The sequence below is a fragment of the Bos grunniens genome, chromosome 22 (assembly GCF_055505025.1).
Source record: "Bos grunniens cultivar Pamir isolate PY7600 chromosome 22, Bosgru_T2T1.0, whole genome shotgun sequence".
In the NCBI taxonomy this organism is placed as follows: domain Eukaryota; kingdom Metazoa; phylum Chordata; class Mammalia; order Artiodactyla; family Bovidae; genus Bos; species Bos grunniens.
Genome location: NC_141186.1, coordinates 23,091,222 through 23,104,984, shown reverse-complemented (window position 1 = coordinate 23,104,984; position 13,763 = coordinate 23,091,222). Strand labels below are relative to the sequence as shown.

General features: G+C 40.7%; 1 protein-coding gene and 1 pseudogene across 9 annotated transcripts in view; one reads left to right on the top strand and one right to left on the bottom strand.

The window, feature by feature from the left end:
- Positions 1-13,763, bottom strand: part of CRBN (cereblon) — a 407,739-nt gene that overhangs the window by 335,879 nt on the left and 58,097 nt on the right. The gene's annotated exons all lie outside the window — the stretch shown is intronic.
- LOC147348216 (protein BEX1-like) lies at positions 9,352-10,101 on the top strand (annotated as a pseudogene).

Here is a 13,763-nt window from a genome sequence, read left to right as displayed (position 1 = left end):
GTTCTTCACATGAGGTGGCCAAACTATTGGAGTTTCAGCTTCAGCATCAGTCCTTCCGATGAACACTCAGGATGGATTTGCTTTAGGATGGACTGGTTGGATCTCCTTCAGTCCAAGGGACTCTCAAGAGTTTTCTCCAACACCACAGTCCAAAAGCATCAATTCTTAGGCACTCAGCTTTCTTTATAGTTCAACTCTCACATCCGTACCTGTTCAGTTTCAGTTCAGTTCAGTTGCTCAGTTGTGTCCGACTCTTTGTGGCCCCATCCATACATGACTACTGGAAAAACCATAGCTTTGACTAGATGGACCTTTGTCAGCAAAGGAAGTTGGTTAATAAATGACTTGAATGAAACTAGTAAATAAACAAAGGGATTTCTTTTTATAACACCTTGCTGCTGCTGCTGCTAAGTCGCTTCAGTCGTGTCCAACTCTGTGCAACCCCATAGACGGCAGCCCATCAGGCTCCACCTCCCTGGGATTCTCCAGGCAAGAACACTGGAGTGGGTTGCCGTTTCCTTCTCTAATGCATGAAAATGAAAAGTGAAAGTGAAGTCGCTCAGTCATGTCCAACTCTTAGCGACCTCATGGACTGTAGCCTACCAGACTCCTCCGTCCACAGGATTTTCCAGGCAAGAGTACTTAGGATAGCTGTTATCAGTCCAGTCACTCAGTCGTGTCTGACTCTTTGTGACCTATGGACTGCAGCACACTAGGCTTCCCTGTCCCATCACCAACTCCCGGAGTTTACTCAAACTCATGTCCATCAAGTCAATGATGCCATCCTATCTCTCATCCTCTGTTGTCCCCTTCTCTTCCCACCTTCAATCTTTTCCAGCATCAGGTTTTTTTTTCCTATGAGTCACTTCTTGGCATACTTATTATACACATCTTTTATCTCTATATAATTTAAAATAAACCAGAAGTCAACTTTATGATGGAGAGAAATACATGTAAGTAGCATAATATATGAAACACAAATCCTAACATGAACTGAACCAGATTATCTGACTTGTGTAATACAGAGGAAGCCAGAAGAGCTTGTGAAGGGCTCCCCAAAGAGAGGCAGGTAAGAAGGGAATGAATCTTTGTCTCCCACTGGGGGACTGGAAATTCAGCTTGTGTTTATTCCCATGACATGTGGCAGCAGGACGAAATGCTCCTGAAACGGTTTCAAGAGAGGATGGAGTGCAAATACAGGAAATGAGGGAAAGGGAGTTCTCAGCCTCTGTTACTGAAACTCTTCATTACTTGCATCTGTAAAATGGTGGTAATAAAGACACCTAACTCACAAATTTTTTAAAAGATTAACTCAGTGTGTCCAAAGTGCTTTGGACAGCGCGTGGCAATGGTAATACTCTGTAAGTATCAGCTTATACCACTACAGCCTCAGTACCCTTCCTGTAGACCAGAAAAACACGAAGATAGGGCTGACTGAGCTCAGCACCTCTACTCAGCCTTACCCAGGAAGAGGCCTAGAGCAGGCGGACAGAAAGGTTTCTCAGCATGCACTGGAGAGGAAAACAATTTAAGACCATCTTCAAACCTACTCTGTTTCAACCACTGAAACTCAGACAAGCTGGGACCTGGACGCTTTGTTGCAAGTGCTGCAGTGCTTTTTGCACCTGGACAAACTTCTCCTCCAGCAACAGAGAAACTATATGGGACTAAAAATAACTGTGTGCCTCACAGTTGGGGCAAATTCTGCACAAAAGATACAAAAAACAAACAAAAAACCTGGTTCCCATTTCTAAAGAGCCAGGAGCAAAAACAGGGTGTTGAAGCAAAACCAGGGTACTGATCATGCCCCCTGCAGTCAATGCCACTAGAGAGATGGGCAAACACCCAAGCCACCCCTATGGTGCACCCCCTGGAAACACCTCTCACCCCATATAAGGAAGAAGCTCACTTCTCCCCCGGGATAGGGCTAGCAAGAGAATCTGTTAATTATTTTTGCTCCCTCCTATAGCTGGCATAGGAGTCTCAATAAAGCCTTGCCTGAATTTCTTGTCTGGCCTCTAGTCAATTTCTATTGATTGGGGAAGACCAAAAACCCTGGTCAGTATCAAAACCATCTGCATTCCCATGAGCACGTACTGACAGGAACAGATTTTTTTTAAAGATGGGTCAAAAAATCCACTGAGAAAGAAATCCATCTTTCAAAATATTCCAACACAACTATTTATATTAATAATGAAATTTAGTAAATAAGGAAACTATTTTTCACACTTTATCTAAATATTATTGAACTTGAAAATCATGGTCAATTGAGACTTGCTCACACAGATTAAAAAAAACGAAGAGAAAAACATCCATCTTTTGCCAAGAGGCTTAACACACAATCTGATATTTATATTCTAGCAATAGGAATATATTCATGCACTTTTAAAAGTTAGTTGAATTAAACAAGCAAAATAATCAAACTAAGTATATGCATTGACAACGTTCTGGCCATCTTTAAAAAAAAAAAACTGGATTGAGTTAACTCAAATATAAAGGAATAATACATCCAGGGCTCAGGCACCAAAATTGCAACCAGATGGTAAGTCAAGTCCATCTGAGTTCAACAGTTTGCATTCCAACAATGCCCAGATGGGGTTCTTGAGTAGCTGTGGCCAGTTCAGCTCATGCCTCTTCTTCAAGCCTCTTACCCAAACATACATCCTCAAGGAGGTACAGTTGATTATTGGGGATTTGTAATTGAACACAAATCTCAAGTTTCATTGACGGTAAATGTTAGGTTCAAACAATCTGAAAAGCAAATGATCTGATAAAGATTCACCAGGCAGACTAAGGTAGTGTAGCGGTTCAAACAATCTGAAAAGCAAATGATCTGATAAAGATTCACCAGGCAGACTAAGGTAGTGTAGCGGTTGGAGATCTCTGCTTGGGAAAGACCAAGTATGAGTATTCATCCCCGAGAAACATGCAGAACGCGTTGTGTGAGGCCTTCTGCCAAGGCTCCTTTCCAGCAGGCCCCCTACTCTCAACAGCTGTGGGCAAATGAGACAATGGCCGTATTTTTCATGAAAAAACTGCATCCCACACACCATCTGAGACTTCTCCAACGCTTTCCCCTACCTCTGCCCACAATAAAACAAACGTACAGGTGTAGCGAAAGTGAATTAAAAGTCTGTTAAGGTCATGAGTAAACTGAATCCTGGATTTGCAATTAATTTGTTTCCAGAACTACCTTCTTTAAAAAAATACAGACTGGCTAATTACCTTCTTTAAAAATACAGACTGAACTTTGCTGTTCACCTGAAACTATCACAACAGTATTAACTCTCTATACCCCACATCAGATCAGATCAGTCGCTCAGTTGTGTCCGACTCTTTGCAACCCCAATACAAAATAAAAAGGGTTTTAAAAAATGCATAATCCCTATAAATATATGAACAAAATCCTGCAAAATAAAAAAGAAAAACCTCTACTCTGAAATTATAGAGTAAAATGATTCATCCATGTTAAAGAAAATACAGACAATTAGACATTTAGCAAAGAATTTCATTATTTTACTATCAATTCCAGGGTGTTCTTGAAATTACAGTCCTGACAATTTTGACCTTTTCACTTGCCAAATACATATTAATGTGTCTTAAAGCCTCCTCAATAATAAAAGTTGACAATTTTTTTTTTCTAATGTAACATTTAAAGATTTACGGAATCATAAGCTGGGGTGTTTCATGTTCGTCTAAATATGACCTGGTCTTAGGAATTTTGAAAAGGGAGAAGAATATTGACAAGCTGACACATAGCTCCTCCCTTAGCATTAGTGAAATGATTAAAATGCAGTGGGACGTGGCTGTTTCAAATACTTGGGAGGAGAAATACCAAACCATGGTTGGCACAAGACACTCATGAATAGGACATGCTGGGGACACAAGCGCAGTCTGTATGAGTCACCATACTTCTGGCCACACTGCTTTCTGAAGAGCATTTCTCAATGTTTAATTTAGAAATTTTGTCCTTACATGAAAATGGAATCTTGAAAAGTCTAAAACATCATATTGCTTATGCATATGAGCCTGACTATAAAGTTGAATTATGAGGGTGACATGAGAATGCCTAAAACTCCAGCTCAAAAAATTCAAAGATTCATTCAATGGATGATAATGGAAACTTTTGTGAAGTTTCTTTACCTGTATTGTTAATAACAAGGTGACATTTATGAAACTAATAAATGGTAAAGTCCATTATGGTTTAATGATAATTCTTGAACATGAACTGTGTAATATATTCATTTATAAAAACCACTTGAGTCATTTAAATATCATTAAAGCATGGCAAAATTAAAATGAGTTGTCTCCTCATGGACTCGGGTGTAGGAGAGTCATCATTTGTGTTGGCTAGAGTCATTCGGTTTGGAGTCCAATGTCTGATGGTGGCAGGGTACTCCTGCCCTTGAGGGTACACACTCGAATCAAGGAGTGTGTCAGTTTCCCAGTGTAAACCTGGGGAGAGTGTAGTCGCTCAGACGTGTCAGACTCTTTGCGACCCGATGGACCGTGGCCTGCCAGGCTCCTCTGTCCATAGAATACTGGAATGGGTTGCCACTTGCTACTCCAGGAGATCTTCCCAATCCAGGGACCAAATCCATGTCTCCCATATTACAGGCAGATTCTTAACCATCTGAGCCACCAGGGAAGCCTTGTAAAACTGGGGAAACTTTTTATTTCTTATTGCACAGTTAGAAAAACAGTGTGTCTTCTTCCAGACTGAAGCATAATTAAAAGCTTTCTGCTATGATCCTTGCTGTCTATGTTCTCAGCCGTGATTCTTACTGTGTGGGGACTGACCACTGAAAGAAGCTGCAGGAGTTTTTTTCAGGAATCAGCAGTCTCCTCTCACATTCTTTCTCATCTGGAATATGGCAGTCATTTAGGACCTGGAGTCCTGGCCCTCAGGACCTTCTCTTCCTGACCAATTTACTCCATTGTCATTTTCCTAAACGCTGCTTACATTTCTGCTTACAATTCTATACGGTAATATTTAAACTCCAAAGTATGGCAGAAAAAGGTATTCGTGTTTGGCTCATCTTAATTGCTAAGGCAGAGGGAAGGAAACAGTGGGTATCCAACCACCTTCAAAGAGGTTACTTACGCATACAAACTGAAAAAAATACTTAGAAATATGTAAACTCTAAGTTTCTGGCCTATTGATTAAATCATTTCCTACACTAACACCATGAATTGAAAAAAAAAAAAAAACAGCCAGAAGTTGAGGATGTAATAAATCACCTTCTTTTCCTCCAAAGAAACAAAGGATTTACTCAAACTAGTCTAGTCAAAACTCCTTTCTTGTGACTGCCTGCATTTACTGTGTGCCTAGAGTGTCTGACGGCTATATTTACTTAATCTTTATTTCATTCTGTCTATAGAGCTCAATTAAGGAGGAGTCAGCTGGACAGCTGCCTGGGACACCAGTTCATAAAGCACATTAAAATAGCCCTAGGATAAATGTAAATACAATGCTAGTTAAGTCAGTTTTCCACATGAGACTCCTAACATAATTGGCAAAAATAGGTAACACACTCAAGTAGAAATTGTGGAAACACTTCTCCCGGTGCTGAACTTACTCTGCTGAGTTACTTGTGAAGCATAATCGCAAACCGCATGTTTCCACTACAGGCTGCTCCAGTAGCCTTGAGACAAGCTGGCTGAGAGTCAGTTGACATTCTAAAACTGAGTCAGGCATGGTGAAGTGGTTTCTTTTTTTGTTTTAATCTAAAAAAAGTGATTTAGTTCATTATCTACATTTCAACCCTTGGAATATGCCCCTAAGAAGTATTTTGTTTCAGAAACTTAAATATAAATTGGAAGTGAGAACAAGAATGGTGAAAGGTAGGTGTCAACCTGAAGCCCATAAAATTAGAATGTGGGGTTATAATTTGAACAAACTGTAACACCATTTACCTAAGTTACTTTTCTTTGTGATTATGGGTTATTAAAAAAAGAAACCCTGAAAGACAATTTGAATGAAGTTAAAAAGTTGGCTGAAAATGTATATACCCTATAAATAGAAAAGCCACTTTATTTTGGTGTCTATTAAATAAATGTTAAATACATATTTGAAAAACATCAACTTCAAGGAGTATCTCCAGATAGTTGGACTGTCTAAAGTGTTGTCTTGTCTCCATCCAGCCTGGTCCCTGGTAAACACACTTGCACCCTTCACAAAAGAGACCTATAGAGGTTAGTATCATATCAAGAGACTACTAAGGAATAATTTCGTCAGAAGCCTGAGAGCAAGAGATTATATTTCCATCCTGGATCCCCAGAGGTAAGCAATAGTCCATAGTCAAGAATTGTTGAAAACTGTCATTTTTTGTTTTAGCTTTTTTTTTTTTAAATATGAATTGACAGATGACATGAAATAGAGATGGGTGTTAAAAATATCAGATATAAGAATTAGGATCCCAGGAGTCTGAAATGAGCTGATATGAAGAAGTTGAACTTAGGAAGACTAAATATGAGAAAATTAGGTTTAAGTTTTACACTTAGGCATAAGAAGAAAAGGAAGGAAAAAAATAAAAATGGAAGGAAGGACACAAAACTAACATGTGAATAAGAGTATAGACTTTCGTGTAAATGAGCAAAATAAAAGGAGGGAATGCAAAATATGGGTACTAATACTGTTTGAGGTTACATGCGTAACTGAAAATCTGATGAGGGTGGAGAGGACAGCACTTGGGCAATTTCAGGAGGAAGCAAAGAAGCTCAGGATCTTCCGAGGTGTCAAAGTGGTAAAGAATCCACCTGCCAATGCAGAAGATGAGGGTTCAATTCCTGCATCAGGAAGATCCCATGAAGCAGAAAATGGCAACCCACTCCAATATTCTTGCCTGGAGAATGCCATGGACAGAGAAGCCTGGTGGTCTATAGTCCATAGGGTTACAGAAGAGTCGGGCATGACTGAGCAATGAGCATGGCTGCTTTTACCATAAAACGCATGTAACAAACCAAACCTGGGATTCAATTTCAGGAGCCAACAAAGACCTGAAACCCATTTTTGGATCCTGAAACTATCCACAGAATCTCAGATTAAGACTTCGATTGGGAGAACTATCTTAGAGTTCATACAACCACAGATATCAACACCAACTTCACTGCTACTACTAGGATAGCACTGGGCATGTTACTTAAATTTGATCAGCCTTACAATTCTCATCACAACATAGGAATAGAAACATTTACCTTAGAGGGTAGTGGTATGGTTAAAATGAGATCATTATTTAATAGATTCAGCTCCCAGTTAGTAAATATTCCCTCAATGGTTGATTATCATGGAGAAGATAACATAGAAAAGGGCCCCATGTGTTGTGTATGACTCAAATGGAGTTATGGAGACCTAGAATTTTGTTCGAAATAAAATGAAGTATATATTGGTTCAGCTGCTAGGGAAAACAGTATAAAGATTCCTCAAAAAATGAAAAATAGAACCACTAAATGATCTAGCAATTCCATTCCTGGATAATTAAGAAAACAAAATCACTCATTAGAAAAGACATATGTGCCCCTGCATTCACTGCAGCATTACTTACAACAGCCATGACATGGAAGCAGCCTATGTGTCTATCAATAGGAGAATGGATAAAGAAGATGTGGCATGCACACACACACACATACACGTGCATACACACACACACAATGGAATATTACTTAGTCATAAAAAGGAATGAAATAATGCCATTTACAATAACATGGATGGACCTGGAGGGTGTGATGCTAAGTGAAGTAAGTCAGAAAAAGACAATACCATATGATTTCATTTATATGTGGAAACTGAAAACAAAACAAATGAACAAATATGGCAAACAGCAAGAGTTATAGGTAACAGAGGAGATAACAGGTGGTTGTCAAGAGTGGAAACAGGTAGGGGGAGAAAAGAAAGGTGAGAGAGATTAAGGGATATAAAGTTCAGGAGAAAATAACGAGTCATGAAGTTTACAATATGGGAAACACAGTTAAGAGTTATTAATAGCTTTGTAAGGTGACAGATTATAACTAGACTTATTGTGGTGATCATTCTGAAATGTATAGAAGGCCAATTATACTTCAAAAACAAACATATTTATAGAAAAAGAAGATTTGTGGTTACCAGAGGGGGAGGACAAGGGGAGGTGGAATTGGATGAAAGTAGTGAAAGGGTACAAAATTTCAGTTATGAGATAAATTAGTATTGGGGATATAATGTATTTACCACACGGTAAATATATTACTGCTGAGTTTCATATAAGAAAGCTGTTAAGACAGTCAATCCTTAGAGTTATCATCACAAGAAAAATTTATATTTCTTTAATTATACACACACACACACATATATATATTAGATTACTGTCATTAAGCTTACTGTGGCAATCATTTCACGATGTATGCAAGTCAAATTAATGGTCTATACCTTAAATGTAAATAGTGCTGTATGTCAACTGTATCTCAAAATATTGCAGAACTAAAAGCACTGTCAGTTAAAAAAAAAAAAGCAAGAGATAAAGCATTCCATTGTTTGGAGCTACACCCTTCAAATCAACAGAAATGGTTACCAGTGACGACACAGACAAGCAAACAGAGGGCTGAATTAAGTCAAAATAGGCCAGCCTGGGTCTGTGCACACTTGGCTAAGAGTCACAGCATGGTGGGTGAGAGGTGTGAGAAGAGTATAGCATGAACCAGACTTCTGTCTCCAAATTGAGACATGATATGTGGGAACTGTCAACCTTGTTGGGTGACGTCTTTTTTACTCCTGTTTATAGGGAAAGTGTTGCTCAGTCATGTCAGACTCTTTGTGATCCCATGGACTGTAGCCTACCAGGCTCCTCTGTCCATGGAATTCTCCAGGCAAGAATACTAGAGTCGGTTGCCATTTCCTTCTCCAGGAGATCTCTCCTATCCCAGGGATCAATCCTGGGTCTCCCACATTGCAGGCAGATTCTTTACCATTGCCGCCATCAGGGAAGCCAGATTTATAAGTTTAAGCAAATAAGTATCCTTTGCAAAGTGTGATGTTTATGATTGAGAATACTGTAAATTATTAAATGTCTTTAGTAACTGCTGACTTGTAAATTTTGACTCATTTTCGCATCATGTTTCTTTTAAAACACCTTGACTACTCATGTGATGATAAAAATAAATTTCCACGGCAAACAAAGTTGAGAACGAAGTCCCCCCCACTCAAGAATTGCATGTGCCTTGCTCATCACTGCTTGCCTCTCAGTCCTTGCTCCCCATGGCCCTGAGGGAGTGTGGGCCCTAGAGGCCTGTAAGAGTAGGAGGTGAGAGGGAGCAGGTCTGGGAGTTGAAGTGGCATGGTGGAGCACCTGCAGTGAGATAGCAAGGACAGGCCTAGGAGCAATGGTGTCCAAAGAGAAGCAAGCAGTCAAAAGTCTCAACATGGAAAATGTCAACCAGGACAATGAGAAAAGAATGAAAATGGACAAGATGCTAATAAAGGAGAGCCCCCAGCCCTCCCCTTGGGAGCTGTGAACACTGTGTACCTAGAGGAAATGGTAGGTAGTTCCGTGTTAGGCAGCCTATCCTGCTGTCTAGATGGGACATGACCCCGAGGCACGGACAGCCACAGGTAAGGATGAGAGAAGAGAATATGTAAAGGACTGGGAAGGAGGTGAGGAAGCTGATGGAATATCTGAGGGAAAAGCATTTGAGTCACAGACTATGGACAGTTGGTGGTATTAGAGAAGACTCTTGAGAGTCCTCTGGACTGCAAGGAAATCAAACCAGACAATTTTAAAGAAAATCAATCCTTAATATTCATTGGAAGGACTGATGCTGAAGCTCTAATACTTTGGCCACCTGATGCAAAGAATCAAATCATTGGAAAAGACCTTGATGCTGAGAAAGACTGAAAGTAAAAGAAGAGGGTGGAAGAGAATGAGATGGTTAGATAGCATCACTGACTCAGTGGACATGAATGTGAGCAAACTGTGGGAGATAGTGGAGGAGGACAGAGGAGCCTGGCATGCTGTAGGCCATGGGGTCGCAAAGAGTCAGACATGACTCAGTGACTGAACAGTAGGAACTGTGGGCAGTGGGCACAGAGCCCCTCACCATGACCATCATGACGACTTTTGCCTTTTGCCTTGAATCCTGATGTTTTCCCTGAAGTTAACTGGGAGACACATGCTTCCTAAACTTACGGATTTGTGATGTATGTTGTAAACCTTTTGGTGTTACTTCTTTCTTGTGGGCCTCCTATACTAGCTTCTAATTGAATGCTGTGCTTCTGACCCAATCTCTAAGTTTCTGTCAGCAGGATAGGTTTACCTATTGCATGGATGTTCATTATATGCTACTGCTAAGTCACTTCAGGGGCCTCCCTGGTGGCTTAGCTCGTAAAGAATCCCCCTGCAATACAGGAGACCTCGGTTCAATCCCTGGGTTAAGAAGATCCCCTGGAGAAGGGAACGGCTAACCACTCCAGTATTCTGGCCTAGAGAATTCCATGGACTCTATGGACCCCAGAGTTGCAAAGAGTCACACATGACTGAGTGACTTTCACTTTCAAGTCCCTTCAGTTGTGTCCAGCTCTTTGCAATGCCATGGACTGTAGCCCATCAGGCTCCTCTGTCCTTGGGATTCTCCAGGCAAGAATACTGGAGCAAGTTGCAATGCCCTTCTCCAGGGGAATCTGAGTTTTACCTATTGCATGGAGAGATGTTCGTTATATATTATGAAACTAATAACACAGTATAAAGAAGCAAAAGAATTTTAAAAAATAAAGTCCCCTACTAAGGTCACTTCCTAAACCAAAGTCTTCAGATTTGGTAAACCTCGTGGCAAATGAGAATCCTAAAATAAGGGGCTGGGGTGGAAGGAATCTGGGAAAGGAAAGGGTGTTCTAAATATGTCACGTCTCAGGCGCTGTACCGGAAGAAACGCAGGCAGATCTGTCATGGCATCATGAACACACTGCAAATGACAAAACTGTTCTCTCTGACAAGCTCTTGGGAAGCAACACAGCACAGTAGATCCTTTTAAGGCAGACTCAGGGGTGGGGAGGGAAGAGGGAAGCCACAAAGACCAAGTAAGACAAGGCATAAAACAGATGCATTTGGGTTATCAGCTGTCATTGTGAAAACACACAGACACTCACAATGAAACAGGGAAGTCAAGCTACAGGGTTGAAGACTTCTAAGCTTGTACTTTCAAAATATGTATGATTGTTGCTACTGGTGATCAAGAAAATGAGTGTGTTTGCTAATTAAATAATGTATGGGTTCTTTTGGAAAGCAGTAATTAATTGATTACTGAAGATAGCCAATCGCTGGAAATCATGCTTACTAACTGAAGGGAACAACAGTGGCAAATAAGAGCACGTTGCCCATTCTCAGCTTAGCTTTCTGGAAGCTCATAAATTAGGTAGCCATCTGAGCCCTCCTGCATCCCACTTCAACACTCTAAATATTACATTTTTTATGATAGCTGAGAGTTCTCACTCTTATGTCTGTTGACAGAGCTGCTGATAACGCACCGTCACAGCAATCTGGTAAGAAATACTAGGATTTTTTTTTTTTTTTTTTTGCACTACTTCCTATCTGCAAAGTCACACTTACTAACTGTACATATTAATAACTAAGAAATAAAAACAAAATCCCTGTTCTTCACTCCCCTTACCTCCAACTCACAACCAACTTCTTAAGCCTACTTTTCCTTATGGGACAAAAGGAATTCATTTCCTACTCATAAAAGATATTTTTAATTTCACAAACTGAACAGGCAAATGCGTTTTCCTGTTTATCCATGAGCACCACTGGTTTACAGGAGCCATGTTTCCTCTGGACGATCCACTCTCAGAGCAGTCTTTCTCTTTCTCTACTAAGTAACAAAGCCACCGGGCTGGAGACAGCAAAGAAATACACAGCAAATGAAAGGAAGAGGTAAGTCCAGTTTCAAAATTAACTGAACAATGATTCAATAAAACTTTTTCTTTTTTTTCTGTTCTAGAAACTGAAAAGATCTCTTCTCTGATGAGGTGGTCAGCCAAGGCACACGGTCTCAAGTGCAGGTATTCTGTCGGGCTCGGGGCATTATGCGTGCTGGGCTTCAGATAGAATATTGCAGCCCAGACTTTTCAGGAGTCCTCCTGGGAGTGAAGAGGCATTGCCCTCCCAGGTCCTTCACTGGATCTTTAGATCACTCAAGCTGTGCCTGCACTTCCCTGCTGCCGTGGCGTGCAATGCCACCTTGGACAGATCCATTCTCTCTAAAGGGAGGTTCCCGCTCAGTGGTCTCCCCTCGGCAGTGTAAGTAAAAGGTGACAATAATTAAAAGTTGTTCTATCATGACAAAGGTGGTCCGACAAGACCCCCCAGCACTACTCTCTCATGCGTAAGTGAATCAGTCTGCACAAGGACCCTGGGATCTTTCGTGAATAAAATGTCTCATGCCCTGTGACTGCAAATTGTTAACATTGCCTAAACCAAGATGTTTCTGTTTAAAACATGTGCACAGGCAAACACATATTCATGATTTTGGGCTCCAGCTGTAGAAAAAACTTTCTGCCTCTGACTTCCACATTTTCCTCAACCATCACGTGCCCCTCAGTTTTGCTTTTCTTAACTTAAGCACCTCCTTTTTCTTCAGTCACTCCTCCTAAGATTTAATGCTTATATGTTTCTGAAGTGCTCCTGCTGGTCTAGACCTCATTTTTAAGTTCTCTTGCATAAAATCTTCGTCAGAAGCTTGGCTCTGGTGTAAGGACTACTCTCTCACACTCTGGAATAGCTAAGAAGGGTACTTTCTCTCACTCCCAAGTGCTATATCCAAGTCACAAGAACGCACTGCTATCTTAACAGTCGCATCGCACAACTGTCTTTTGAGTTTCCTGCCAAGTCCACAAAAGCTCTTTGATGCACCACTGCACTTCTTCAGCCTTCATTTTACAGCTGGTATTACGGGCCAAGGTCAGAAGTTGGCGCTGGAGCTCATTCTGTCCTACTCTGTTTACCCCTTGGTTTGTAGCCATCCTGGAGTTTCCACTGTGCCCTCCAGAATATTCCCAGTCTCTCAGTTTTTGAATCTACACATAAGCCAAGGACACTATTTCAATTCAAGTGTGATAATAGCTGGCTACAGTCAGAGATCCTTTCTGCGGCCATGGATCTCAATTGGACCTAATTAGCAAGATCCATGCCCCCGATTTCTAATAAAATGTTCAAGACTTTTAGGGAGTGCTACTCAAAGAAAGATGATAAATGCCAATGAGAGGTCTGTAAGAGATTTTTTAAAAACATCTGAAACTTTCAATACCTATTTGCTGAGTGAGTAAATAAACTGTGGGCCTTAATTTCGCCTTCTATATTCTTTAACGTTAACATTCCTCCTCTCATACAGTCAATGCACTGTTACCAAGTGTTCATTTTCTGCCATGTGTGGTAAGCTAGAAAGACAAGTAAGGCAGGAGATCTTATCTTTAACGAGAACCCAGTCTAGTTACAGCAGCAGGAACAAAAGAGAGGACAGCCAATTATGATGCAGCTATGATGCAGCACACAGAACTGCGAGAGCACAGAAGAAAGAGCTAACTGCCCAGAATGCGTGTGTAGACCTGAGAGTTAGGACAACTGCCTGGAAAGGTTAGTATCTCAGCAGAATTCTGCATGGAAGTGAGAGTTTGCCAGGTGAAAAGGAGGGGACAAAGATTTTCCATTAGAAGAAGCTACAGAAAGTACAGCTTGCCTGGGCTAGGGCATCATTCAGTACAGTGCAAATGCAAGAAACTGGAACACAATATTGAAATATAAGTC